Source organism: Salvia hispanica, chromosome 5 (genome assembly GCF_029641045.1).
Source record: "Salvia hispanica isolate PSC_SH4W2 chromosome 5, Shi_PSC_v1, whole genome shotgun sequence".
In the NCBI taxonomy this organism is placed as follows: Eukaryota; Viridiplantae; Streptophyta; class Magnoliopsida; order Lamiales; family Lamiaceae; genus Salvia; species Salvia hispanica.
This window is the reverse complement of record NC_142696.1, coordinates 9,691,287-9,713,376: the sequence shown is the minus strand read 5'-3', so window position 1 is coordinate 9,713,376 and position 22,090 is coordinate 9,691,287. Positions and strand designations below refer to the sequence as shown.

General features: G+C 52.0%; 13 non-coding genes and 24 pseudogenes across 13 annotated transcripts; all 37 read right to left on the bottom strand.

The window, feature by feature from the left end:
- Positions 1-321: 321 nt before the first annotated feature.
- LOC148924736 (5S ribosomal RNA) lies at positions 322-440 on the bottom strand. Its single transcript, XR_016131617.1, has one exon. It is a non-coding gene; the product is annotated as a 5S ribosomal RNA (ribosomal RNA).
- A 393-nt stretch (positions 441-833) lies between these two features.
- On the bottom strand, positions 834-939 carry LOC148924735 (5S ribosomal RNA; annotated as a pseudogene).
- Positions 940-1,333: 394 nt separating this feature from the next.
- Positions 1,334-1,452, bottom strand: LOC148924734 (5S ribosomal RNA). Its single transcript, XR_016131616.1, has one exon. It is a non-coding gene; the product is annotated as a 5S ribosomal RNA (ribosomal RNA).
- Positions 1,453-2,333: 881 nt separating this feature from the next.
- Positions 2,334-2,452, bottom strand: LOC148924733 (5S ribosomal RNA). The gene has a single exon (XR_016131615.1). It is a non-coding gene; the product is annotated as a 5S ribosomal RNA (ribosomal RNA).
- Positions 2,453-2,845: 393 nt separating this feature from the next.
- On the bottom strand, positions 2,846-2,951 carry LOC148924732 (5S ribosomal RNA; annotated as a pseudogene).
- Positions 2,952-3,345: 394 nt separating this feature from the next.
- LOC148924731 (5S ribosomal RNA) lies at positions 3,346-3,464 on the bottom strand. Its single transcript, XR_016131017.1, has one exon. It is a non-coding gene; the product is annotated as a 5S ribosomal RNA (ribosomal RNA).
- A 393-nt stretch (positions 3,465-3,857) lies between these two features.
- Positions 3,858-3,963, bottom strand: LOC148924730 (5S ribosomal RNA; annotated as a pseudogene).
- A 394-nt stretch (positions 3,964-4,357) lies between these two features.
- Positions 4,358-4,476, bottom strand: LOC148924729 (5S ribosomal RNA). Its single transcript, XR_016131306.1, has one exon. It is a non-coding gene; the product is annotated as a 5S ribosomal RNA (ribosomal RNA).
- A 392-nt stretch (positions 4,477-4,868) lies between these two features.
- Positions 4,869-4,974, bottom strand: LOC148924728 (5S ribosomal RNA; annotated as a pseudogene).
- A 394-nt stretch (positions 4,975-5,368) lies between these two features.
- Positions 5,369-5,487, bottom strand: LOC148924727 (5S ribosomal RNA). The gene has a single exon (XR_016131305.1). It is a non-coding gene; the product is annotated as a 5S ribosomal RNA (ribosomal RNA).
- A 392-nt stretch (positions 5,488-5,879) lies between these two features.
- On the bottom strand, positions 5,880-5,985 carry LOC148924726 (5S ribosomal RNA; annotated as a pseudogene).
- A 379-nt stretch (positions 5,986-6,364) lies between these two features.
- Positions 6,365-6,484, bottom strand: LOC148924725 (5S ribosomal RNA; annotated as a pseudogene).
- A 395-nt stretch (positions 6,485-6,879) lies between these two features.
- Positions 6,880-6,996, bottom strand: LOC148924724 (5S ribosomal RNA; annotated as a pseudogene).
- A 394-nt stretch (positions 6,997-7,390) lies between these two features.
- LOC148924723 (5S ribosomal RNA) lies at positions 7,391-7,509 on the bottom strand. The gene has a single exon (XR_016131389.1). It is a non-coding gene; the product is annotated as a 5S ribosomal RNA (ribosomal RNA).
- A 393-nt stretch (positions 7,510-7,902) lies between these two features.
- Positions 7,903-8,008, bottom strand: LOC148924722 (5S ribosomal RNA; annotated as a pseudogene).
- A 394-nt stretch (positions 8,009-8,402) lies between these two features.
- LOC148924721 (5S ribosomal RNA) lies at positions 8,403-8,521 on the bottom strand (annotated as a pseudogene).
- A 394-nt stretch (positions 8,522-8,915) lies between these two features.
- LOC148924720 (5S ribosomal RNA) lies at positions 8,916-9,034 on the bottom strand (annotated as a pseudogene).
- Positions 9,035-9,427: 393 nt separating this feature from the next.
- On the bottom strand, positions 9,428-9,533 carry LOC148924719 (5S ribosomal RNA; annotated as a pseudogene).
- A 394-nt stretch (positions 9,534-9,927) lies between these two features.
- LOC148924718 (5S ribosomal RNA) lies at positions 9,928-10,046 on the bottom strand (annotated as a pseudogene).
- Positions 10,047-10,440: 394 nt separating this feature from the next.
- Positions 10,441-10,559, bottom strand: LOC148924717 (5S ribosomal RNA; annotated as a pseudogene).
- Positions 10,560-10,952: 393 nt separating this feature from the next.
- On the bottom strand, positions 10,953-11,058 carry LOC148924716 (5S ribosomal RNA; annotated as a pseudogene).
- A 394-nt stretch (positions 11,059-11,452) lies between these two features.
- LOC148924715 (5S ribosomal RNA) lies at positions 11,453-11,571 on the bottom strand. Its single transcript, XR_016131778.1, has one exon. It is a non-coding gene; the product is annotated as a 5S ribosomal RNA (ribosomal RNA).
- Positions 11,572-11,964: 393 nt separating this feature from the next.
- Positions 11,965-12,070, bottom strand: LOC148924714 (5S ribosomal RNA; annotated as a pseudogene).
- A 395-nt stretch (positions 12,071-12,465) lies between these two features.
- LOC148924713 (5S ribosomal RNA) lies at positions 12,466-12,584 on the bottom strand (annotated as a pseudogene).
- Positions 12,585-12,980: 396 nt separating this feature from the next.
- LOC148924712 (5S ribosomal RNA) lies at positions 12,981-13,099 on the bottom strand. Its single transcript, XR_016131771.1, has one exon. It is a non-coding gene; the product is annotated as a 5S ribosomal RNA (ribosomal RNA).
- An 893-nt stretch (positions 13,100-13,992) lies between these two features.
- Positions 13,993-14,111, bottom strand: LOC148924711 (5S ribosomal RNA; annotated as a pseudogene).
- Positions 14,112-14,505: 394 nt separating this feature from the next.
- LOC148924710 (5S ribosomal RNA) lies at positions 14,506-14,624 on the bottom strand (annotated as a pseudogene).
- Positions 14,625-15,018: 394 nt separating this feature from the next.
- Positions 15,019-15,136, bottom strand: LOC148924709 (5S ribosomal RNA; annotated as a pseudogene).
- A 1,393-nt stretch (positions 15,137-16,529) lies between these two features.
- On the bottom strand, positions 16,530-16,648 carry LOC148924708 (5S ribosomal RNA). The gene has a single exon (XR_016131770.1). It is a non-coding gene; the product is annotated as a 5S ribosomal RNA (ribosomal RNA).
- Positions 16,649-17,042: 394 nt separating this feature from the next.
- On the bottom strand, positions 17,043-17,161 carry LOC148924707 (5S ribosomal RNA). Its single transcript, XR_016131507.1, has one exon. It is a non-coding gene; the product is annotated as a 5S ribosomal RNA (ribosomal RNA).
- A 394-nt stretch (positions 17,162-17,555) lies between these two features.
- Positions 17,556-17,674, bottom strand: LOC148924706 (5S ribosomal RNA). Its single transcript, XR_016131512.1, has one exon. It is a non-coding gene; the product is annotated as a 5S ribosomal RNA (ribosomal RNA).
- A 393-nt stretch (positions 17,675-18,067) lies between these two features.
- Positions 18,068-18,173, bottom strand: LOC148924705 (5S ribosomal RNA; annotated as a pseudogene).
- Positions 18,174-18,567: 394 nt separating this feature from the next.
- LOC148924704 (5S ribosomal RNA) lies at positions 18,568-18,686 on the bottom strand (annotated as a pseudogene).
- Positions 18,687-19,080: 394 nt separating this feature from the next.
- LOC148924703 (5S ribosomal RNA) lies at positions 19,081-19,199 on the bottom strand (annotated as a pseudogene).
- A 394-nt stretch (positions 19,200-19,593) lies between these two features.
- Positions 19,594-19,712, bottom strand: LOC148924702 (5S ribosomal RNA). Its single transcript, XR_016131769.1, has one exon. It is a non-coding gene; the product is annotated as a 5S ribosomal RNA (ribosomal RNA).
- A 394-nt stretch (positions 19,713-20,106) lies between these two features.
- Positions 20,107-20,224, bottom strand: LOC148924701 (5S ribosomal RNA; annotated as a pseudogene).
- Positions 20,225-21,616: 1,392 nt separating this feature from the next.
- On the bottom strand, positions 21,617-21,722 carry LOC148924700 (5S ribosomal RNA; annotated as a pseudogene).
- Positions 21,723-22,090: the final 368 nt, after the last annotated feature.

Sequence of the window (22,090 nt, the reverse complement as noted above, 5' to 3'; positions counted from 1 at the left end):
CGGGTATAACTTTTGATCGGGAAGGAGTTACGGGACCCACAGCATATCACCGCGAAGCTCTCGCCGAGTCCCACGTGCTGAGCTACGGGTATAGTCCGTTGCTACTCCGGGAAGCAAAAAGAGGCCGTTTCGAGCAATTTCGGACACTTTTAGTTCGCAGCTACTGTTTTTCGGCACGTTTAAGATTGTGGGACCCGCTCGTCACCGGCTCGTGGAGATTGTCGTACTTTTTCTCCTCGTACTCGACAACAGCTAATCGAGTGTCGGACCACATCAAGACTAACTGAACGGAAAAAAAAAATGAACGCACTCGCAAAAAAAGGGGTGCAACACAAGGACTTCCCAGGGGGTCACCCATCCTAGTACTACTCTCGCCCAAGCACGCTTAACTCTGGAGTTCTGATGGGATCCGGTGCATTAGGGCTGGTATGATCGCACCCGTCAATAGCCTCGCACTTTATTCTTTCATAGCGTACGCTCCCGTGCGCAGGTTCTGATCCCCCACCCTTCACATAGGCATAACTTTTGATCCGGAAGGAGTTACGGGACCCACAGCATATCACCGCGAAGCTCTCGCCGAGCCCCACGTTCTGAGCTACATGTACAGCCCGTGGCTACTCCGGGAAGCAAAAAGAGGCCGTTTCGAGCCATTTCGAACACTTTTAGTTCGCAGCTACTGTTTTTCGGCACGTTTAAGATTGTAGGACCCGCTGGTCACCGGCTCGTGCAGATTGTCGTACTTTTTGTCCTCGTACTCGACAACCACTAATCGAGTGCAGGACCATATCAAGACCAACTGAACGGAAAAAAAAATGAACGCACTCGCAAAAAAAGGGGTGCAACAGGGGGTCACCCATCCTAGTACTACTCTCGCCCAAGCACGCTTAACTTCGGAGCTCTGATGGGATCCGGTGCATTAGTGCTGGTATGATCGCACCCATCAATAGCCCCACACTTTATTCTTTCATAGCGTACGCTCCCGTGCGCAGGTTCTGATCACCCACCCTCCAGACGGGTATAACTTTTGATCGGGAAGGAGTTACGGGACCCACAGCATATCACCGCGAAGCTCTCGCCGAGTCCCACGTGCTGAGCTACGGGTATAGTCCGTTGCTACTCCGGGAAGCAAAAAGAGGCCGTTTCGAGCAATTTCGGACACTTTTAGTTCGCAGCTACTGTTTTTCGGCACGTTTAAGATTGTGGGACCCGCTCGTCACCGGCTCGTGGAGATTGTCGTACTTTTTCTCCTCGTACTCGACAACAGCTAATCGAGTGTCGGACCACATCAAGACTAACTGAACGGAAAAAAAAAATGAACGCACTTGCAAAAAAAGGGGTGCAACACAAGGACTTCCCAGGGGGTCACCCATCCTAGTACTACTCTCGCCCAAGCACGCTTAACTCTGGAGTTCTGATGGGATCCGGTGCATTAGGGCTGGTATGATCGCACCCGTCAATAGCCTCGCACTTTATTCTTTCATAGCGTACGCTCCCGTGCGCAGGTTCTGATCCCCCACCCTTCACATAGGCATAACTTTTGATCCGGAAGGAGTTACGGGACCCACAGCATATCACCGCGAAGCTCTCGCCGAGCCCCACGTTCTGAGCTACATGTACAGCCCGTGGCTACTCCGGGAAGCAAAAAGAGGCCGTTTCGAGCCATTTCGAACACTTTTAGTTCGCAGCTACTGTTTTTCGGCACGTTTAAGATTGTAGGACCCGCTGGTCACCGGCTCGTGCAGATTGTCGTACTTTTTGTCCTCGTACTCGACAACCACTAATCGAGTGCAGGACCATATCAAGACCAACTGAACGGAAAAAAAAATGAACGCACTCGTGCAACAGGGGGTCACCCATCCTAGTACTACTCTCGCCCAAGCACGCTTAACTTCGGAGCTCTGATGGGATCCGGTACATTAGTGCTGGTATGATCGCACCCATCAATAGCCCCACACTTTATTCTTTCATAGCGTACGCTCCCGTGCGCAGGTTCTGATCACCCACCCTCCAGACGGGTATAACTTTTGATCGGGAAGGAGTTACGGGACCCATAGCATATCACCGCGAAGCTCTCGCCGAGTCCCACGTGCTGAGCTACGGGTATAGTCCGTTGCTACTCCGGGAAGCAAAAAGAGGCCGTTTCGAGCAATTTCGGACACTTTTAGTTCGCAGCTACTGTTTTTCGGCACGTTTAAGATTGTGGGACCCGCTCGTCACCGGCTCGTGGAGATTGTCGTACTTTTTCTCCTCGTACTCGACAACAGCTAATCGAGTGTCGGACCACATCAAGACTAACTGAACGGAAAAAAAAAATGAACGCACTCGCAAAAAAAGGGGTGCAACACAAGGACTTCCCAGGGGGTCACCCATCCTAGTACTACTCTCGCCCAAGCACGCTTAACTCTGGAGTTCTGATGGGATCCGGTGCATTAGGGCTGGTATGATCGCACCCGTCAATAGCCTCGCACTTTATTCTTTCATAGCGTACGCTCCCGTGCGCAGGTTCTGATCCCCCACCCTTCACATAGGCATAACTTTTGATCCGGAAGGAGTTACGGGACCCACAGCATATCACCGCGAAGCTCTCGCCGAGCCCCACGTTCTGAGCTACATGTACAGCCCGTGGCTACTCCGGGAAGCAAAAAGAGGCCGTTTCGAGCCATTTCGAACACTTTTAGTTCGCAGCTACTGTTTTTCGGCACGTTTAAGATTGTAGGACCCGCTGGTCACCGGCTCGTGCAGATTGTCGTACTTTTTGTCCTCGTACTCGACAACCACTAATCGAGTGCAGGACCATATCAAGACCAACTGAACGGAAAAAAAAATGAACGCACTCGCAAAAAAAGGGGTGCAACAGGGGGTCACCCATCCTAGTACTACTCTCGCCCAAGCACGCTTAACTTTGGAGCTCTGATGGGATCCGGTGCATTAGTGCTGGTATGATCGCACCCATCAATAGCCCCACACTTTATTCTTTCATAGCGTACGCTCCCGTGCGCAGGTTCTGATCACCCACCCTCCAGACGGGTATAACTTTTGATCGGGAAGGAGTTACGGGACCCACAGCATATCACCGCGAAGCTCTCGCCGAGTTCCACGTGCTGAGCTACGGGTATAGTCCGTTGCTACTCCGGGAAGCAAAAAGAGGCCGTTTCGAGCAATTTCGGACACTTTTAGTTCGCAGCTACTGTTTTTCGGCACGTTTAAGATTGTGGGACCCGCTCGTCACCGGATCGTGGAGATTGTCGTACTTTTTCTCCTCGTACTCGACAACAGCTAATCGAGTGTCGGACCACATCAAGACTAACTGAACGGAAAAAAAAAATGAACGCACTCGCAAAAAAAGGGGTGCAACACAAGGACTTCCCAGGCGGTCACCCATCCTAGTACTACTCTCGCCCAAGCACGCTTAACTTCGGAGTTCTGATGGGATCCGGTGCATTAGGGCTGGTATGATCGCACCCATCAATAGCCCCGCACTTTATTCTTTCATAGCGTACGCTCCCGTGCGCAGGTTCTGATCACCCACCCTGCAGACGGGTATAACTTTTGATCGAGAAGGAGTTACGGGACCCACAGCATATCACCGCGAAGCTCTCGCCGAGCCCCACGTTCTGAGCTACATGTACAGCCCGTGGCTACTCCGGGAAGCAAAAAGAGGCCGTTTCGAGCCATTTCGAACACTTTTAGTTCGCAGCTACTGTTTTTCGGCACGTTTAAGATTGTAGGACCCGCTCGTCACCGGCTCGTGGAGATTGTCGTACTTTTTGTCCTCGTACTCGACAACCACTAATCGAGTGTCGGACCATATCAAGACCAACTGAACGGAAAAATAAATGAACGCACTCGCAAAAAAAGGGGTGCAACAGGGGGTCACCCATCCTAGTACTACTCTCGCCCAAGCACGCTTAACTTCGGAGCTCTGATGGGATCCGGTGCATTAGTGCTGGTATGATCGCACCCATCAATAGCCCCGCACTTTATTCTTTCATAGCGTACGCTCCCGTGCGCAGGTTCTGATCACCCACCCTTCAGACGGGTATAACTTTTGATCGGGAAGGAGTTACGGGACCCACAGCATATCACCGCGAAGCTCTCGCCGAGTCCCACGTGCTGAGCTACGGGTATAGTCCGTGGCTACTCCGGGAAGCAAAAAGAGGCCGTTTCGAGCAATTTCGGACACTTTTAGTTCGCAGCTACTGTTTTTCGGCACGTTTAAGATTGTGGGACCCGCTCGTCACCGGCTCGTGGAGATTGTCGTACTTTTTGTCCTCGTACTCGACAACAGCTAATCGAGTGTCGGACCACATCAAGACTAACTGAACGGGAAAAAAAAATGAACGCACTCGCAAAAAAAGGGGTGCAACACAATGACTTCCCAGGGGGTCACCCATCCTAGTACTACTCTCGCCCAAGCTCGCTTAACTTCGGAGTTCTGATGGGATCCGGTGCATTAGGGCTGGTATGATCGCACCCATCAATAGCCTCGCACTTTATTCTTTCATAGCGTACGCTCCCGTGCGCAGGTTCTGATCCCCCACCCTTCACACAGGCATAACTTTTGATCCGGAAGGAGTTACGGGACCCACAGCATATCACCGCGAAGCTCTCGCCGAGCCCCACGTTCTGAGCTACATGTACAGCCCGTGGCTACTCCGGGAAGCAAAAAGAGGCCGTTTCGAGCCATTTCGAACACTTTTAGTTCGCAGCTACTGTTTTTCGGCACGTTTAAGATTGTAGGACCCGCTCGTCACCGGCTCGTGGAGATTGTCGTACTTTTTGTCCTCGTACTCGACACCGCTAATCGAGTGTCGGACCATATCAAGACCAATTGAACGGAAAAAAAAATGAACGCACTCGCAAAAAAAGGGGTGCAACAGTGGGTAACCCATCCTAGTACTACTCTCGCCCAAGCACGCTTAACTTCGGAGATCTGATGGGATCCGGTGCATTAGTGCTGGTATGATCGCACCCATCAATAGCCCCGCACTTTATTCTTTCATAGCGTACGCTCCCGTGCGCAGGTTCTGATCACCCACCCTCCAGACGGGTATAACTTTTGATCGGGAAGGAGTTACGGGACCCACAGCATATCACCGCGAAGCTCTCGCCGAGTCCCACGTGCTGAGCTACGGGTATAGTCCGTGGCTACTCCGGGAAGCAAAAAGAGGCCGTTTCGAGCAATTTCGGACACTTTTAGTTCGCAGCTACTGTTTTTCGGCACGTTTAAGATTGTGGGACCCGCTCGTCACCGGCTCGTGGAGATTGTCGTACTTTTTGTCCTCGTACTCGACAACAGCTAATCGAGTGTCGGACCACATCAAGACTAACTGAACGGAAAAAAAAAATGAACGCACTCGCAAAAAAAGGGGTGCAACACAATGACTTCCCAGGGGGTCACCCATCCTAGTACTACTCTCGCCCAAGCTCGCTTAACTTCGGAGTTCTGATGGGATCCGGTGCATTAGGGCTGGTATGATCGCACCCATCAATAGCCTCGCACTTTATTCTTTCATAGCGTACGCTCCCGTGCGCAGGTTCTGATCCCCCACCCTTCACACAGGCATAACTTTTGATCCGGAAGGAGTTACGGGACCCACAGCATATCACCGCGAAGCTCTCGCCGAGCCCCACGTTCTAAGCTACATGTACAGCCCGTGGCTACTCCGGGAAGCAAAAAGAGGCCGTTTCGAGCCATTTCGAACACTTTTAGTTCGCAGCTACTGTTTTTCGGCACGTTTAAGATTGTAGGACCCGCTCGTCACCGGCTCGTGGAGATTGTCGTACTTTTTATCCTCGTACTCGACACCACTAATCGAGTGTCGGACCATATCAAGACCAACTGAACGGAAAAAAAAATGAACGCACTCGCAAAAAAAGGGGTGCAACAGGGGGTCACCCATCCTAGTACTACTCTCGCCCAAGCACGCTTAACTTCGGAGTTCTGATGGGATCCGGTGCATTAGTGCTGGTATGATCGCACCCATCAATAGCCTCGCACTTTATTCTTTCATAGCATACGCTCCCGTGCGCAGGTTCTGATCCCCCACCCTTCACACAGGCATAACTTTTGATCCGGAAGGAGTTACGGGACCCACAGCATATCACCGTGAAGCTCTCGCCGAGCCCCACGTTCTGAGCTACGGGTACAGCCCGTGGCTACTCTGAGAAGCAAAAAGAGGCCGTTTCGAGCCATTTCGAACACTTTTAGTTCGCAGCTACTGTTTTTCGGCACGTTTAAGATTGTGGGACCCGCTCGTCACCGGCTCGTGGAGATTGTCGTACTTTTTGTCCTCGTACTCGACAACCACTAATCGAGTGTCGGACCACATCAAGACCAACTGAACGGAAAAAAAAATGAACGCACTCGCAAAAAAAGGGGTGCAACAGGGGGTCACCCATCCTAGTACTACTCTTGCCCAAGCACGCTTAACTTCGGAGCTCTGATGGGATCCGGTGCATTAGTGCTGGTATGATCGCACCCATCAATAACCCCGCACTTTATTCTTTCATAGCGTACGCTCCCGTGCGCAGGTTCTGATCCCCCACCCTTCACACAGGCATAACTTTTGATCCGGAAGGAGTTACGGGACCCACAGCATATCACCGTGAAGCTCTCGCCGAGCCCCACGTTCTGAGCTACGGGTACAGCCCGTGGCTACTCTGAGAAGCAAAAAGAGGCCGTTTCGAGCCATTTCGAACACTTTTAGTTCGCAGCTACTGTTTTTCGGCACGTTTAAGATTGTGGGACCCGCTCGTCACCGGCTCGTGGAGATTGTCGTACTTTTTGTCCTCGTACTCGACAACAGCTAATCGAGTGTCGGACCACATCAAGACCAACTGAACGGAAAAAAAAAAATGAACGCACTCGCAAAAAAAGGGGTGGAACACAAGGACTTCCCAGGGGGTCACCCATCCTAGTACTACTCTCCCAAGCACGTTTAACTTCGGAGTTCTGATGGGATCCGGTGCATTAGTGCTGGTATGATCGCACCGATCAATAGCCTCGCACATTATTCTTTCATAGCGTACGCTCCCGTGCGCAGGTTCTGATCCCCCACCCTTCACACAGGCACAACTTTTGATCTGGAAGGAGTTACGGGACCCACAGCATATCACCGCGAAGCTCTCGCCGAGCCCCACGTTCTGAGCTACGTGTACAGCCCGTGGCTACTCCGTGAAGTAAAAAGAGGCCGTTTCGAGCCATTTCGGACACTTTTAGTTCGCAGCTACTGTTTTTCGGCACGTTTAAGATTGTGGGACTCGCTCGTCACCGGCTCGTGGAGTTTGTCGTACTTTTTGTCCTCGTACTCGACAACAGCTAATCGAGTGTCGGACCACATCAGGACCAACTGAACGGAAAAAAAAAATGAACGCACTCGCAAAAAAAGGGGTGCAACACAAGGACTTCCCAGGGGGTCAGCCATCCTAGTACTACTCTCGCCCAAGCACGCTTAACTTCGGAGTTCTGATGGGATCCGGTGCATTAGGGCTGGTATGATCGCACCCATCAATAGCCTCGCACTTTATTCTTTCATAACGTACGCTCCCGTGCGCAGGTTCTGATCCCCCACCCTCCAGGCGGGTATAACTTTTGATCGGGAAGGGGTTACGGGACCCACAGCATATCACCGCGAAGCTCTCGCCGAGCCCCACGTTCTGAGCTACGGTTATAGCCCGTGGCTACTCTGGGAAGCAAAAAGAGGCCGTTTCGAGCCATTTCGAACACTTTTAGTTCGCAGCTACTGTTTTTCGGCACGTTTAAGATTGTGGGACCCGCTCGTCACCGGCTCGTGGAGATTGTCGTACTTTTTGTCCTCGTACTCGACAACCACTAATCGAGTGTCGGACCACATCAAGACCAACTGAACGGAAAAAAAAATGAACGCACTCGCAAAAAAAGGGGTGCAACAGGGGGTCACCCATCCTAGTACTACTCTCGCCCAAGCACGCTTAACTTCGGAGCTCTGATGGGATCCGGTGCATTAGTGCTGGTATGATCGCACCCATCAATAGCCCCGCACTTTATTCTTTCATAGCGTACGCTCCCGTGTGCAGGTTCTGATCACCCACCCTCCAGACGGGTATAACTTTTGATCGGGAAGGAGTTACGGGACCCACAGCATATCACCGCGAAGCTCTCGCCGAGTCCCACGTGCTGAGCTACGGGTATAGCCCGTGGCTACTCCGGGAAGCAAAAAGAGGCCGTTTCGAGCCATTTCGGACACTTTTAGTTCGCAGCTGCTGTTTTTCGGCACGTTTAAGATTGTGGGACTCGCTCGTCACCGGCTCGTGGAGTTTGTCGTACTTTTTGTCCTCGTACTCGACAACAGCTAATCGAGTGTCGGACCACATCAGGACCAACTGAACGGAAAAAAAAAATGAACGCACTCGCAAAAAAAGGGGTGCAACACAAGGACTTCCCAGGGGGTCACCCATCCTAGTACTACTCTCTCCCAAGCACGCTTAACTTCGGAGTTCTGTTGGGATACGGTGCATTAGTGCTGGTATGATCGCACCCATCAATAGCCTCGCACTTTATTCTTTCATAGCGTACGCTCCCGTGCGCAGGTTCTGATCCCCCACCCTTCACACAGGCATAACTTTTGATCCGGAAGGAGTTACGGGACCCACAGCATATCACCGCGAAGCTCTCGCCGAGCCCCACATTCTGAGCTACGTGTACAGCCCGTGGCTACTCCGGGAAGTAAAAAGAGGCCGTTTCGAGCCATTTCGGACACTTTTAGTTCGCAGCTACTGTTTTTCGGCACGTTTAAGATTGTGGGACTTGCTCGTCACCGGCTCGTGGAGTTTGTCGTACTTTTTGTCCTCATACTCGACAACAGCTAATCGAGTGTCGGACCACATCAGGACCAACTGAACGGAAAAAAAAAATGAACGCACTCGCAAAAAAAGGGGTGCAACACAAGGACTTCCCAGGGGGTCAGCCATCCTAGTACTACTCTCGCCCAAGCACGCTTAACTTCGGTGTTCTGATGGGATCCGGTGCATTAGGGCTGGTATGATCGCACCCATCAATAGCCTCGCACTTTATTCTTTCATAGCGTACGCTCCCGTGCGCAGGTTCTGATCCCCCACCCTCCAGACGAGTATAACTTTTGATCGGGAAGGAGTTACGGGACCCACAGCATATCACCGCGAAGCTCTCGCCGAGCCCCACGTTCTGAGCTACGGTTATAGCCCGTGGCTACTCTGGGAAGCAAAAAGAGGCCGTTTCGAGCCATTTCGAACACTTTTAGTTCGCAGCTACTGTTTTTCGGCACGTTTAAGATTGTGGGACCCGCTCGTCACCGGCTCGTGGAGATTGTCGTACTTTTTGTCCTCGTACTCGACAACCACTAATCGAGTGTCGGACCACATCAAGACCAACTGAACGGAAAAAAATATGAACGCACTCGCAAAAAAAGGGGTGCAACAGGGGGTCACCCATCCTAGTACTACTCTCGCCCAAGCACGCTTAACTTCGGAGCTCTGATGGGATCCGGTGCATTAGTGCTGGTATGATCGCACCCATCAATAGCCCCGCACTTTATTCTTTCATAGCGTACGCTCCCGTGCGCAGGTTCTGATCACCCACCCTCCATACGGGTATAACTTTTGATCGGGAAGGAGTTACGGGACCCACAGCATATCACCGCGAAGCTCTCGCCGAGTCCCACGTGCTGAGCTACGGGTATAGCCCGTGGCTACTCCGGGAAGCAAAAAGAGGCCGTTTCGAGCCATTTCGGACACTTTTAGTTCGCAGCTGCTGTTTTTCGGCACGTTTAAGATTGTGGGACTCGCTCGTCACCGGCTCGTGGAGTTTGTCGTACTTTTTGTCCTCGTACTCGACAACAGCTAATCGAGTGTCGGACCACATCAGGACCAACTGAACGGAAAAAAAAAATGAACGCACTCGCAAAAAAAGGGGTGCAACACAAGGACTTCCCAGGGGGTCACCCATCCTAGTACTACTCTCTCCCAAGCACGCTTAACTTCGGAGTTCTGTTGGGATACGGTGCATTAGTGCTGGTATGATCGCACCCATCAATAGCCTCGCACTTTATTCTTTCATAGCGTACGCTCCCGTGCGCAGGTTCTGATCCCCCACCCTTCACCCAGGCATAACTTTTGATCCGGAAGGAGTTACGGGACCCACAGCATATCACCGCGAAGCTCTCGCCGAGCCCCACATTCTGAGCTACGTGTACAGCCCGTGGCTACTCCGGGAAGTAAAAAGAGGCCGTTTCGAGCCATTTCGGACACTTTTAGTTCGCAGCTACTGTTTTTCGGCACGTTTAAGATTGTGGGACTTGCTCGTCACCGGCTCGTGGAGTTTGTCGTACTTTTTGTCCTCATACTCGACAACAGCTAATCGAGTGTCGGACCACATCAGGACCAACTGAACGGAAAAAAAAAATGAACGCACTCGCAAAAAAAGGGGTGCAACACAAGGACTTCCCAGGGGGTCAGCCATCCTAGTACTACTCTCGCCCAAGCACGCTTAACTTCGGTGTTCTGATGGGATCCGGTGCATTAGGGCTGGTATGATCGCACCCATCAATAGCCTCGCACTTTATTCTTTCATAGCGTACGCTCCCGTGCGCAGGTTCTGATCCCCCACCCTCCAGACGAGTATAACTTTTGATCGGGAAGGAGTTACGGGACCCACAGCATATCACCGCGAAGCTCTCGCCGAGCCCCACGTTCTGAGCTACGGTTATAGCCCGTGGCTACTCTGGGAAGCAAAAAGAGGCCGTTTCGAGCCATTTCGAACACTTTTAGTTCGCAGCTACTGTTTTTCGGCACGTTTAAGATTGTGGGACCCGCTCGTCACCGGCTCGTGGAGATTGTCGTACTTTTTGTCCTCGTACTCGACAACCACTAATCGAGTGTCGGACCACATCAAGACCAACTGAACGGAAAAAAATATGAACGCACTCGCAAAAAAAGGGGTGCAACAGGGGGTCACCCATCCTAGTACTACTCTCGCCCAAGCACGCTTAACTTCGGAGCTCTGATGGGATCCGGTGCATTAGTGCTGGTATGATCGCACCCATCAATAGCCCCGCACTTTATTCTTTCATAGCGTACGCTCCCGTGCGCAGGTTCTGATCACCCACCCTCCAGACGGGTATAACTTTTGATCGGGAAGGAGTTACGGGACCTACAGCATATCACCGCGAAGCTCTCGCCGAGTCCCACGTGCTGAGCGACGGGTATAGCCCGTGGCTACTCCGGGAAGCAAAAAGAGGCCGTTTCGAGCCATTTCGGTCACTTTTAGTTCGCAGCTACTGTTTTTCGGCACGTTTAAGATTGTGGGACTCGCTCGTCACCGGTTCGTGGAGTTTGTCGTACTTTTTGTCCTCGTACTCGACAACAGCTAATCGAGTGTCGGACCACATCAGGACCAACTGAACGGAAAAAAAAAATGAACGCACTCGCAAAAAAAGGGGTTCAACACAAAGACTTCCCAGGGGGTCACCCATCCTAGTACTACTCTCGCCCAAGCACGCTTAACTTCGGAGTTCTGATGGGATCCGGTGCATTAGGGCTGGTATGATCGCACCCATCAATAGCCTCGCACTTTAATCTTTCATAGCGTACGCTCCCGTGCGCAGGTTCTGATCCCCCACCCTCCAGACGGGTATAACTTTTGATCGGGAAGGAGTTACGGGACCCACAGCATATCACCGCGAAGCTCTCGCCGAGCCCCACGTTCTGAGCTACGGTTACAGCCCGTGGCTACTCTGGGAAGCAAAAAGAGGCCGTTTCGAGCCATTTCGAACACTTTTAGTTCGCAGCTACTGTTTTTCGGCACGTTTAAGATTGTGGGACCCGCTCGTCACCGGCTCGTGGAGATTGTCGTACTTTTTGTCCTCGTACTCGACAACCACTAATCGAGTGTCGGACCACATCAAGACCAACTGAACGGAAAAAAAAATGAACGCACTCGCAAAAAAAGGGGTGCAACAGGGGGTCACCCATCCTAGTACTACTCTCGCCCAATCACGCTTAACTTCGGAGCTCGGATGGGATCCGGTGCATTAGTGCTGGTATGATCGCACCCATCAATAGCCCCGCACTTTATTCTTTCATAGCGTACGCTCCCGTGCGCAGGTTCTGATCCCCCACCCTCCAGACGGGTATAACTTTTGATCGGGAAGGAGTTACGGGACCCACAGCATATCACCGCGAAGCTCTCGCCGAGTCCCACGTGCTGAGCTACGGGCATAGCCCATGGCTACTCCGGGAAGAAAAAAGAGGCTGTTTCGAGCCATTTCGGACACTTTTAGTTCGCAGCTACTGTTTTTCGGCACGTTTAAGATTGTGGGACTCGCTCGTCACCGGCTCGTGGAGTTTGTCGTACTTTTTTGTCCTCGTACTCGACAACAGCTAATCGAGTGTCGGACCACAGCAGGACCAACTGAACGGAAAAAAAAAATGAACGCACTCGCAAAAAAAGGGGTGCAACACAAGGACTTCCCAGGGGGTCACCCATCCTAGTACTACTCTCGCCCAAGCACGCTTAACTTCGGAGTTCTGTTGGGATACAGTGCATTAGTGCTGGTATGATCGCACCCATCAATAGCCTCGCACTTTATTCTTTCATAGCGTACGCTCCCGTGCGCAGGTTCTGATCCCCCACCCTTCACACAGGCATAACTTTTGATCGGGAAGGAGTTACGGGACCCACAGCATATCACCGCGAAGCTCTCGCCGAGCCCCACGTTCTGAGCTACGTGTACAGCCCGTGGCTACTGCGGGAAGCAAAAAGAGGCCGTTTCGAGCCATTTCGGACACTTTTAGTTCACAGCTACTGTTTTTCGGCACGTTTAAGATTGTGGGACTCGCTCGTCACCGGCTCGTGGAGTTTGTCGTACTTTTTGTCCTCGTACTCGACAACAGCTAATCGAGTGTCGGACCACATCAGGACCAACTGAACGGAAAAAAAAAATGAACGCACTCGCAAAAAAAGGGGTGCACAACACAAGGACTTCCCAGGGGGTCACCCATCCTAGTACTACTCTCGCCCAAGCACGCTTAACTTCGGAGTTCTGATGGGATCCGGTGCATTAGGGCTGGTATGATCGCACCCATCAATAACCTCGCACTTTATTCTTTCATAGCGTACGCTCCCGTGCGCAGGTTCTGATCCCCCACCCTCCAGACGGGTATAACTTTTGATCGGGAAGGAGTTACGGGACCCACAGCATATCACCGCGAAGCTCTCGCCGAGCCCCACGTTCTGAGCTACGGTTACAGCCCGTGGCTACTCTGGGAAGCAAAAAGAGGCCGTTTCGAGCCATTTCGAACACTTTTAGTTCGCAGCTACTGTTTTTCGGCACGTTTAAGATTGTGGGACTCGCTCGTCACCGGCTCGTGGAGATTGTCGTACTTTTTGTCCTCGTACTCGACAACCACTAATCGAGTGTCGGACCACATTAAGACCAACTGAACGGAAAAAAAAATGAACGCACTCACAAAAAAAGGGGTGCAACAGGGGGTCACCCATCCTAGTACTACTCTCGCCCAATCACGCTTAACTTCGGAGCTCTGATGGGATCCGGTGCATTAGTGCTGGTATGATCGCACCCATCAATAGCCCCGCACTTTATTCTTTCATAGCGTACGCTCCCGTGCGCAGGTTCTGATCACCCACCCTGCAGACGGGTATAACTTTTGATCGGGAAGGAGTTACAGGACCCACAGCATATCACCGCGAAGCTCTCGCCGAGTCCCACGTGCTGAGCTACGGGTATAGCCCGTGGCTACTCCGGGAAGCAAAAAGAGGCCGTTTCGAGCAATTTCGGACACTTTTAGTTCGCAGCTACTGTTTTTCGGCACGTTTAAGATTGTGGGACCCGCTCGTCACCGGCTCGTGGAGATTGTCGTACTTTTTGTCCTCGTACTCGACAACAGCTAATCGAGTGTCGGACCACATCAGGACCAACTGAACGGAAAAAAAAAATGAACGCACTCGCAAAAAAAGGGGTGCAACACAAGGACTTCCCAGGGGGTCACCCATCCTAGTACTACTCTCGCCGGAGCACGCTTAACTTCGGAGTTTTGATGGGATACGGTGCATTAGTGCTGGTATGATCGCACCCATCAATAGCCTCGCACTTTATTCTTTCATAGAGTATGCTCCCGTGCGCAGGTTCTGATCCCCCACCCTTCACCCAGGCATAACTTTTGATCCGGAAGGAGTTACGGGACCCACAGCATATCACCGCGAAGCTCTCGCCGAGCCCCACGTTCTGAGCTACGTGTACATCCTGTGGCTACTCCGGGAAGCAAAAAGAGGCCATTTCGAGCCATTTCGGACACTTTTAGTTCGCAGCTACTGTTTTTCAGCACGTTTAAGATTGTAGGACTCGCTCGTCACCGGCTCGTGGAGTTTGTCGTACTTTTTGTCCTCGTACTCGACAACAGCTAATCGAGTGTCGGACCACATCAGGACCAACTGAACGGAAAAAAAAAATGAACGCACTCGCAAAAAAAGGGGTGCAACACAAGGACTTCCCAGGGGGTCACCCATCCTAGTACTACTCTCGCCGGAGCACGCTTAACTTCGGAGTTTTGATGGGATACGGTGCATTAGTGCTGGTATGATCGCACCCATCAATAGCCTCGCACTTTATTCTTTCATAGCGTACGCTCCCGTGCGCAGGTTCTGATCCCCCACCCTCCAGACGGGTATAACTTTTGATCGGGAAGGAGTTACGGGACCCACAGCATATCACCGCGAAGCTCTCGCCGAGCCCCACGTTCTGAGCTACGGGTACAGCCCGTGGCTACTCTTAGAAGCAAAAAGAGGCCGTTTCGAGCAATTTCGGATACTTTTAGTTCATAGCTACTGTTTTTCGGCACGTTTAAGATTGTGGGACCCGCTCGTCACCGGCTCGTGGAGATTGTCGTACTTTTTGTCCTCGTACTCGACAACAGCTAATCGAGTGTCGGACCACATCAAGACCAACTGAACGGAAAAAAAAAATGAACGCACTCGCAAAAAAAGGGGTGCAACACAAGGACTTCCCAGGGGGTCACCCATCCTAGTGCTACTCTCGCCGGAGCACGCTTAACTTCGGAGTTTGATGGGATACGGTGCATTAGTGCTGGTATGATCGCACCCATCAATAGCCTCGCACTTTATTCTTTCATAGCGTACGCTCCCGTGCGCAGGTTCTGATCCCCCACCCTTCACACAGGCATAACTTTTGATCCGGAAGGAGTTACGGGACCCACAGCATATCACCGCGAAGCTATCGCCGAGCCCCACGTTCTGAGCTACGTGTACATCCCGTGGCTACTCCGGGAAGCAAAAAGAGGCCATTTCGAGCCATTTCGGACACTTTTAGTTCGCAGCTACTGTTTTTCAGCACGTTTAAGATTGTGGGACTCGCTCGTCACCGGCTCGTGGAGTTTGTCGTACTTTTTGTCCTCGTACTCGACAACAGCTAATCGAGTGTCGGACCACAACAGGACCAACTGAATGGAAAAAAAAAATGAACGCACTCGCAAAAAAAGGGGTGCTACAGGGGGTCACCCATCCTAGTACTACTCTCGCCCAATCACGCTTAACTTCGGAGCTCTGATGGGATCCGGTGCATTAGTGCTGGTATGATCGCACCCATCAATAGCCCCGCACTTTATTCTTTCATAGCGTACGCTCCCGTGCGCAGGTTCTGATCCCCCACCCTCCAGACGGGTATAACTTTTGATCGGGAAGGAGTTACGGGACCCACAGCATATCACCGCGAAGCTCTCGCCGAGTCCCACGTGCTGAGCTACGGGCATAGCCCGTGGCTACTCCGGGAAGCAAAAAGAGGCCGTTTCGAGCCATTTCGGACACTTTTAGTTCGCAGCTACTGTTTTTCGGCACGTTTAAGATTGTGGGACCCGCTCGTCACCGGCTCGTGGAGATTGTCGTACTTTTTGTCCTCGTACTCGACAACCACTAATCGAGTGTCGGACCACATCAAGACCAACTGAACGGAAAAAAAAATGAACGCACTCGCAAAAAAAGGGGTGCAACAGGGGGTCACCCATTCTAGTACTACTCTCGCCCAATCACGCTTAACTTCGGAGCTCTGATGGGATCCGGTGCATTAGTGCTGGTATGATCGCACCCATCAATAGCCCCGCACTTTATTCTTTCATAGCGTACGCTCCCGTGCGCAGGTTCTGATCACCCACCCTGCAGACGGGTATAACTTTTGATCGGGAAGGAGTTACAGGACCCACAGCATATCACCGCGAAGCTCTCGCCGAGTCCCACGTGCTGAGCTACGGGTATAGCCCGTGGCTACTCCGGGAAGCAAAAAGAGGCCATTTCGAGCAATTTCGGACACTTTTAGTTCGCAGCTACTGTTTTTCGGCACGTTTAAGATTGTGGGACCCGCTCGTCACCGGCTCGTGGAGATTGTCGTACTTTTTGTCCTCGTACTCGACAACAGCTAATCGAGTGTCGGACCACATCAGGACCAACTGAACGGAAAAAAAAAATGAACGCACTCGCAAAAAAAGGGGTGCAACACAAGGACTTCCCAGGGGGTCACCCATCCTAGTACTACTCTCACCCAAGCACGCTTAACTTCGGAGTTCTGATTGGATCCGGTGCATTAGGGCTGGTATGATCGCACCCATCAATAGCCTCGCACTTTATTCTTTCATAGCGTACGCTCCCGTGCGCAGGTTCTGATCCCCCACCCTCCAGACGGGTATAACTTTTGATCGGGAAGGAGTTACGGGACCCACAGCATATCACCGCGAAGCTCTCGCCGTGCCCCACGTTCTGAGCTACGGGTACAGCCCGTGGCTACTGCGGGAAGCAAAATGAGGCCGTTTCGAGCCATTTCGGACACTTTTAGTTCACAGCTACTGTTTTTCGGCACGTTTAAGATTGTGGGACTCGCTCGTCACCGGGTCGTGGAGTTTGTCGTACTTTTTGTCCTCGTACTCGACAACAGCTAATCGAGTGTCGGACCACATCAGGACCAACTGAACGGAAAAAAAAAATGAACGCACTCGCAAAAAAAGGGGTGCAACACAAGGACTTCCCAGGGGGTCACCCATCCTAGTACTACTCTCCCCCAAGCACGCTTAACTTCGGAGTTCTGATGGGATCCGGTGCATTAGGGCTGGTATGATCGCACCCATCAATAGCCTCGCACTTTATTCTTTCATAGCGTACGCTCCCGTGCGCAGGTTCTGATCCCCCACCCTCCAGACGGGTATAACTTTTGATCGGGAAGGAGTTACGGGACCCACAGCATATCACCGCGAAGCTCTCGCCGAGCCCCACGTTCTGAGCTACGTGTACAGCCCGTGGCTACTGCGGGAAGCAAAATGAGGCCGTTTCGAGCCATTTTGGACACTTTTAGTTCACAGCTACTGTTTTTCGGCACGTTTAAGATTGTGGGACTCGCTCGTCACCGGGTCGTGGAGTTTGTCGTACTTTTTGTCCTCGTACTCGACAACAGCTAATCGAGTGTCGGACCACATCAGGACCAACTGAACGGAAAAAAAAAATGAACGCACTCGCAAAAAAAGGGGTGCAACACAAGGACTTCCCAGGGGGTCACCCATCCTAGTACTACTCTCGCCCAAGCACGCTTAACTTCGGAGTTCTGATTGGATCCGGTGCATTAGGGCTGGTATGATCGCACCCATCAATAGCCTCGCACTTTATTCTTTCATAGCGTACGCTCCCGTGCGCAGGTTCTGATCCCCCACCCTCCAGACGGGTATAACTTTTGATCGGGAAGGAGTTACGGGACCCACAGCATATCACCGCGAAGCTCTCGCCGAGCCCCACGTTCTGAGCTACGGGTACAGCCCGTGGCTACTCTGAGAAGCAAAAAGAGGCCGTTTCGAGCCATTTCGAACACTTTTAGTTCGCAGCTACAGTTTTTCGGCACGTTTAAGATTGTGGGACCCGCTCGTCACCGGCTCGTGGAGATTGTCGTACTTTTTGTCCTCGTACTCGACAACCACTAATCGAGTGTCGGACCACATCAAGACCAACTGAACGGAAAAAAAAATGAACGCACTCGCAAAAAAAGGGGTGCAACAGGGGGTCACCCATCCTAGTACTACTCTCGCCCAAGCACGCTTAACTTCGGAGCTCTGATGGGATCCGGTGCATTAGTCCTGGTATGATCGCACCCATCAATAGCCCCGCACTTTATTCTTTCATAGCGTACGCTCCCGTGCGCAGGTTCTGATCCCCCACCCTCCAGACGGGTATAACTTTTGATCGGGAAGGAGTTACGGGACCCACAGCATATCACCGCGAAGCTCTCGCCGAGTCCCACGTGCTGAGCTATGGGTAGAGCCCGTGGCTACTCCGGGAAGCAAAAAGAGGCCGTTTCGAGCAATTTCGGACACTTTTAGTTCGCAGCTACTGTTTTTCGGCACGTTTAAGATTGTGGGACCCGCTCGTCACCGGCTCGTGGAGATTGTCGTACTTTTTGTCCTCGTACTCGACAACAGCTAATCGAGTGTCGGACCACATCAAGACCAACTGAACAGAAAAAAAAAATGAACGCACTCGCAAAAAAAGGGGTGCAACACAAGGACTTCCCAAGGGGTCACCCATCCTAGTACTACTCTCGCCGGAGCACGCTTAACTTCGGAGTTTTGATGGGATACGGTGCATTAGTGCTGGTATGATCGCACCCATCAATAGCCTCGCACTTTATTCTTTCATAGAGTACGCTCCCGTGCGCAGGTTCTGATCCCCCACCCTTCACACAGGCATAACTTTTGATCCGGAAGGAGTTACGGGACCCACAGCATATCACCGCGAAGCTCTCGCCGAGCCCCACGTTCTGAGCTACGTGTACATCCTGTGGCTACTCCGGGAAGCAAAAAGAGGCCATTTCGAGCCATTTCGGACACTTTTAGTTCGCAGCAACTGTTTTTCAGCACGTTTAAGATTGTAGGACTCGCTCGTCACCGGCTCGTGGAGTTTGTCGTACTTTTTGTCCTCGTACTCGACAACAGCTAATCGAGTGTCGGACCACATCAGGACCAACTGAACGGAAAAAAAAAATGAACGCACTCGCAAAAAAAGGGGTGCAACACAAGGACTTCCCAGGGGGTCACCCATCCTAGTACTACTCTCGCCGGATCACGTTTAACTTCGGAGTTTTGATGGGATACGGTGCATTAGTGCTGGTATGATCGCACCCATCAATAGCCTCGCACTTTATTCTTTCATAGCGTACGCTCCCGTGCGCAGGTTCTGATCCCCCACCCTTCACACAGGCATAACTTTTGATCCGGAAGGAGTTACGGGACCCACAGCATATCACCGCGAAGCTCTCGCCGAGCCCCACGTTCTGAGCTACGTGTACATCCCGTGGCTACTCCGGGAAGCAAAAAGAGGCCATTTCGAGCCATTTCGGACACTTTTAGTTCGCAGCTACTGTTTTTCAGCACGTTTAAGATTGTGGGACTCGCTCGTCACCGGCTCGTGGAGTTTGTCATACTTTTTGTCCTCGTACTCGACAACAGCTAATCGAGTGTCGGACCACAACAGGACCAACTGAACGGAAAAAAAAAATGAACGCACTCGCAAAAAAAGGGGTGCAACACAAGGACTTCCCAGGGGGTCACCCATCCTAGTACTACTCTCACCCAAGCACGCTTAACTTCGGAGTTCTGATTGGATCCGGTGCATTAGGGCTGGTATGATCGCACCCATCAATAGCCTCGCACTTTATTCTTTCATAGCGTACGCTCCCGTGCGCAGGTTCTGATCCCCCACCCTCCAGACGGGTATAACTTTTGATCGGGAAGGAGTTACGGGACCCACAGCATATCACCGCGAAGCTCTCGCCGAGCCCCACTTTCTGAGCTACGGGTACAGCCCGTGGCTACTCTGAGAAGCAAAAAGAGGCCGTTTCGAGCAATTTCGGACACTTTTAGTTCGTAGCTACTGTTTTTCGGCACGTTTAAGATTGTGGGACCCGCTCGTCACCGGCTCGTGGAGATTGTCGTACTTTTTGTCCTCGTACTCGACAACAGCTAATCGAGTGTCGGACCACATCAAGACCAACTGAACGGAAAAAAAAAATGAACGCACTCGCAAAAAAAGGGGTGCAACACAAGGACTTCCCAGGGGGTCACCCATCCTAGTGCTACTCTCGCCGGAGCACGCTTAACTTCGGAGTTTGATGGGATACGGTGCATTAGTGCTGGTATGATCGCACCCATCAATAGCCTCGCACTTTATTCTTTCATAGCGTACGCTCCCGTGCGCAGGTTCTGATCCCCCACCCTTCACACAGGCATAACTTTTGATCCGGAAGGAGTTACGGGACCCACAGCATATCACCGCGAAGCTCTCGCCGAGCCCCACGTTCTGAGCTACGTGTACATCCCGTGGCTACTCCGGGAAGCAAAAAGAGGCCATTTCGAGCCATTTCGGACACTTTTAGTTCGCAGCTACTGTTTTTCAGCACGTTTAAGATTGTGGGACTCGCTCGTCACCGGCTCGTGGAGTTTGTCGTACTTTTTGTCCTCGTACTCGACAACAGCTAATCGAGTGTCGGACCACAACAGGACCAACTGAACGGAAAAAAAAAATGAACGCACTCGCAAAAAAAGGGGTGCAACAGGGGGTCACCCATCCTAGTACTACTCTCGCCCAATCACGCTTAACTTCGGAGCTCTGATGGGATCCGGTGCATTAGTGCTGGTATGATCGCACCCATCAATAGCCCCGCACTTTATTCTTTCATAGCGTACGCTCCCGTGCGCAGGTTCTGATCCCCCACCCTCCAGACGGGTATAACTTTTGATCGGGAAGGAGTTACGGGACCCACAGCATATCACCGCGAAGCTCTCGCCGAGTCCCACGTGCTGAGCTACGGGCATAGCCCGTGGCTACTCCGGGAAGCAAAAAGAGGCCGTTTCGAGCCATTTCGGACACTTTTAGTTCGCAGCTACTGTTTTTCGGCACGTTTAAGATTGTGGGACCCGCTCGTCACCGGCTCGTGGAGATTGTCGTACTTTTTGTCCTCGTACTCGACAACCACTAATCGAGTGTCGGACCACATCAAGACCAACTGAACGGAAAAAAAAATGAACGCACTCGCAAAAAAAGGGGTGCAACAGGGGGTCACCCATCCTAGTACTACTCTCGCCCAATCACGCTTAACTTCGGAGCTCTGATGGGATCCGGTGCATTAGTGCTGGTATGATCGCACCCATCAATAGCCCCGCACTTTATTCTTTCATAGCGTACGCTCCCGTGCGCAGGTTCTGATCACCCACCCTGCAGACGGGTATAACTTTTGATCGGGAAGGAGTTACGGGACCCACAGCATATCACCGCGAAGCTCTCGCCGAGCCCCACGTTCTGAGCTACGGGTATAGCCCGTGGCTACTCTGAGAAGCAAAAAGAGGCCGTTTCGAGCCATTTCGAACACTTTTAGTTCGCAGCTACAGTTTTTCGGCACGTTTAAGATTGTGGGACCCGCTCGTCACCGGCTCGTGGAGATTGTCGTACTTTTTGTCCTCGTACTCGACAACAACTAATAGAGTGTCGGACCACATCAAGACCAACTGAACGGAAAAAAAAATGAACGCACTCGCAAAAAAAGGGGTGCAACAGGGGGTCACCCATCCTAGTACTACTCTCGCCCAAGCACGCTTAACTTCGGAGCTCTGATGGGATCCGGTGCATTAGTCCTGGTATGATCGCACCCATCAATAGCCCCGCACTTTATTCTTTCATAGCGTACGCTCCCGTGCGCAGGTTCTGATCACCCACCCTCCAGACGGGTATAACTTTTGATCGGGAAGGAGTTACGGGACCCACAGCATATCACCGCGAAGCTCTCGCCGAGTCCCACGTGCTGAGCTATGGGTAGAGCCCGTGGCTACTCCGGGAAGCAAAAAGAGGCCGTTTCGAGCAATTTCGGACACTTTTAGTTCGCAGCTACTGTTTTTCGGCACGTTTAAGATTGTGGGACCCGCTCGTCACCGGCTCGTGGAGATTGTCGTACTTTTTGTCCTCGTACTCGACAACAGCTAATCGAGTGTCGGACCACATCAAGACCAACTGAACAGAAAA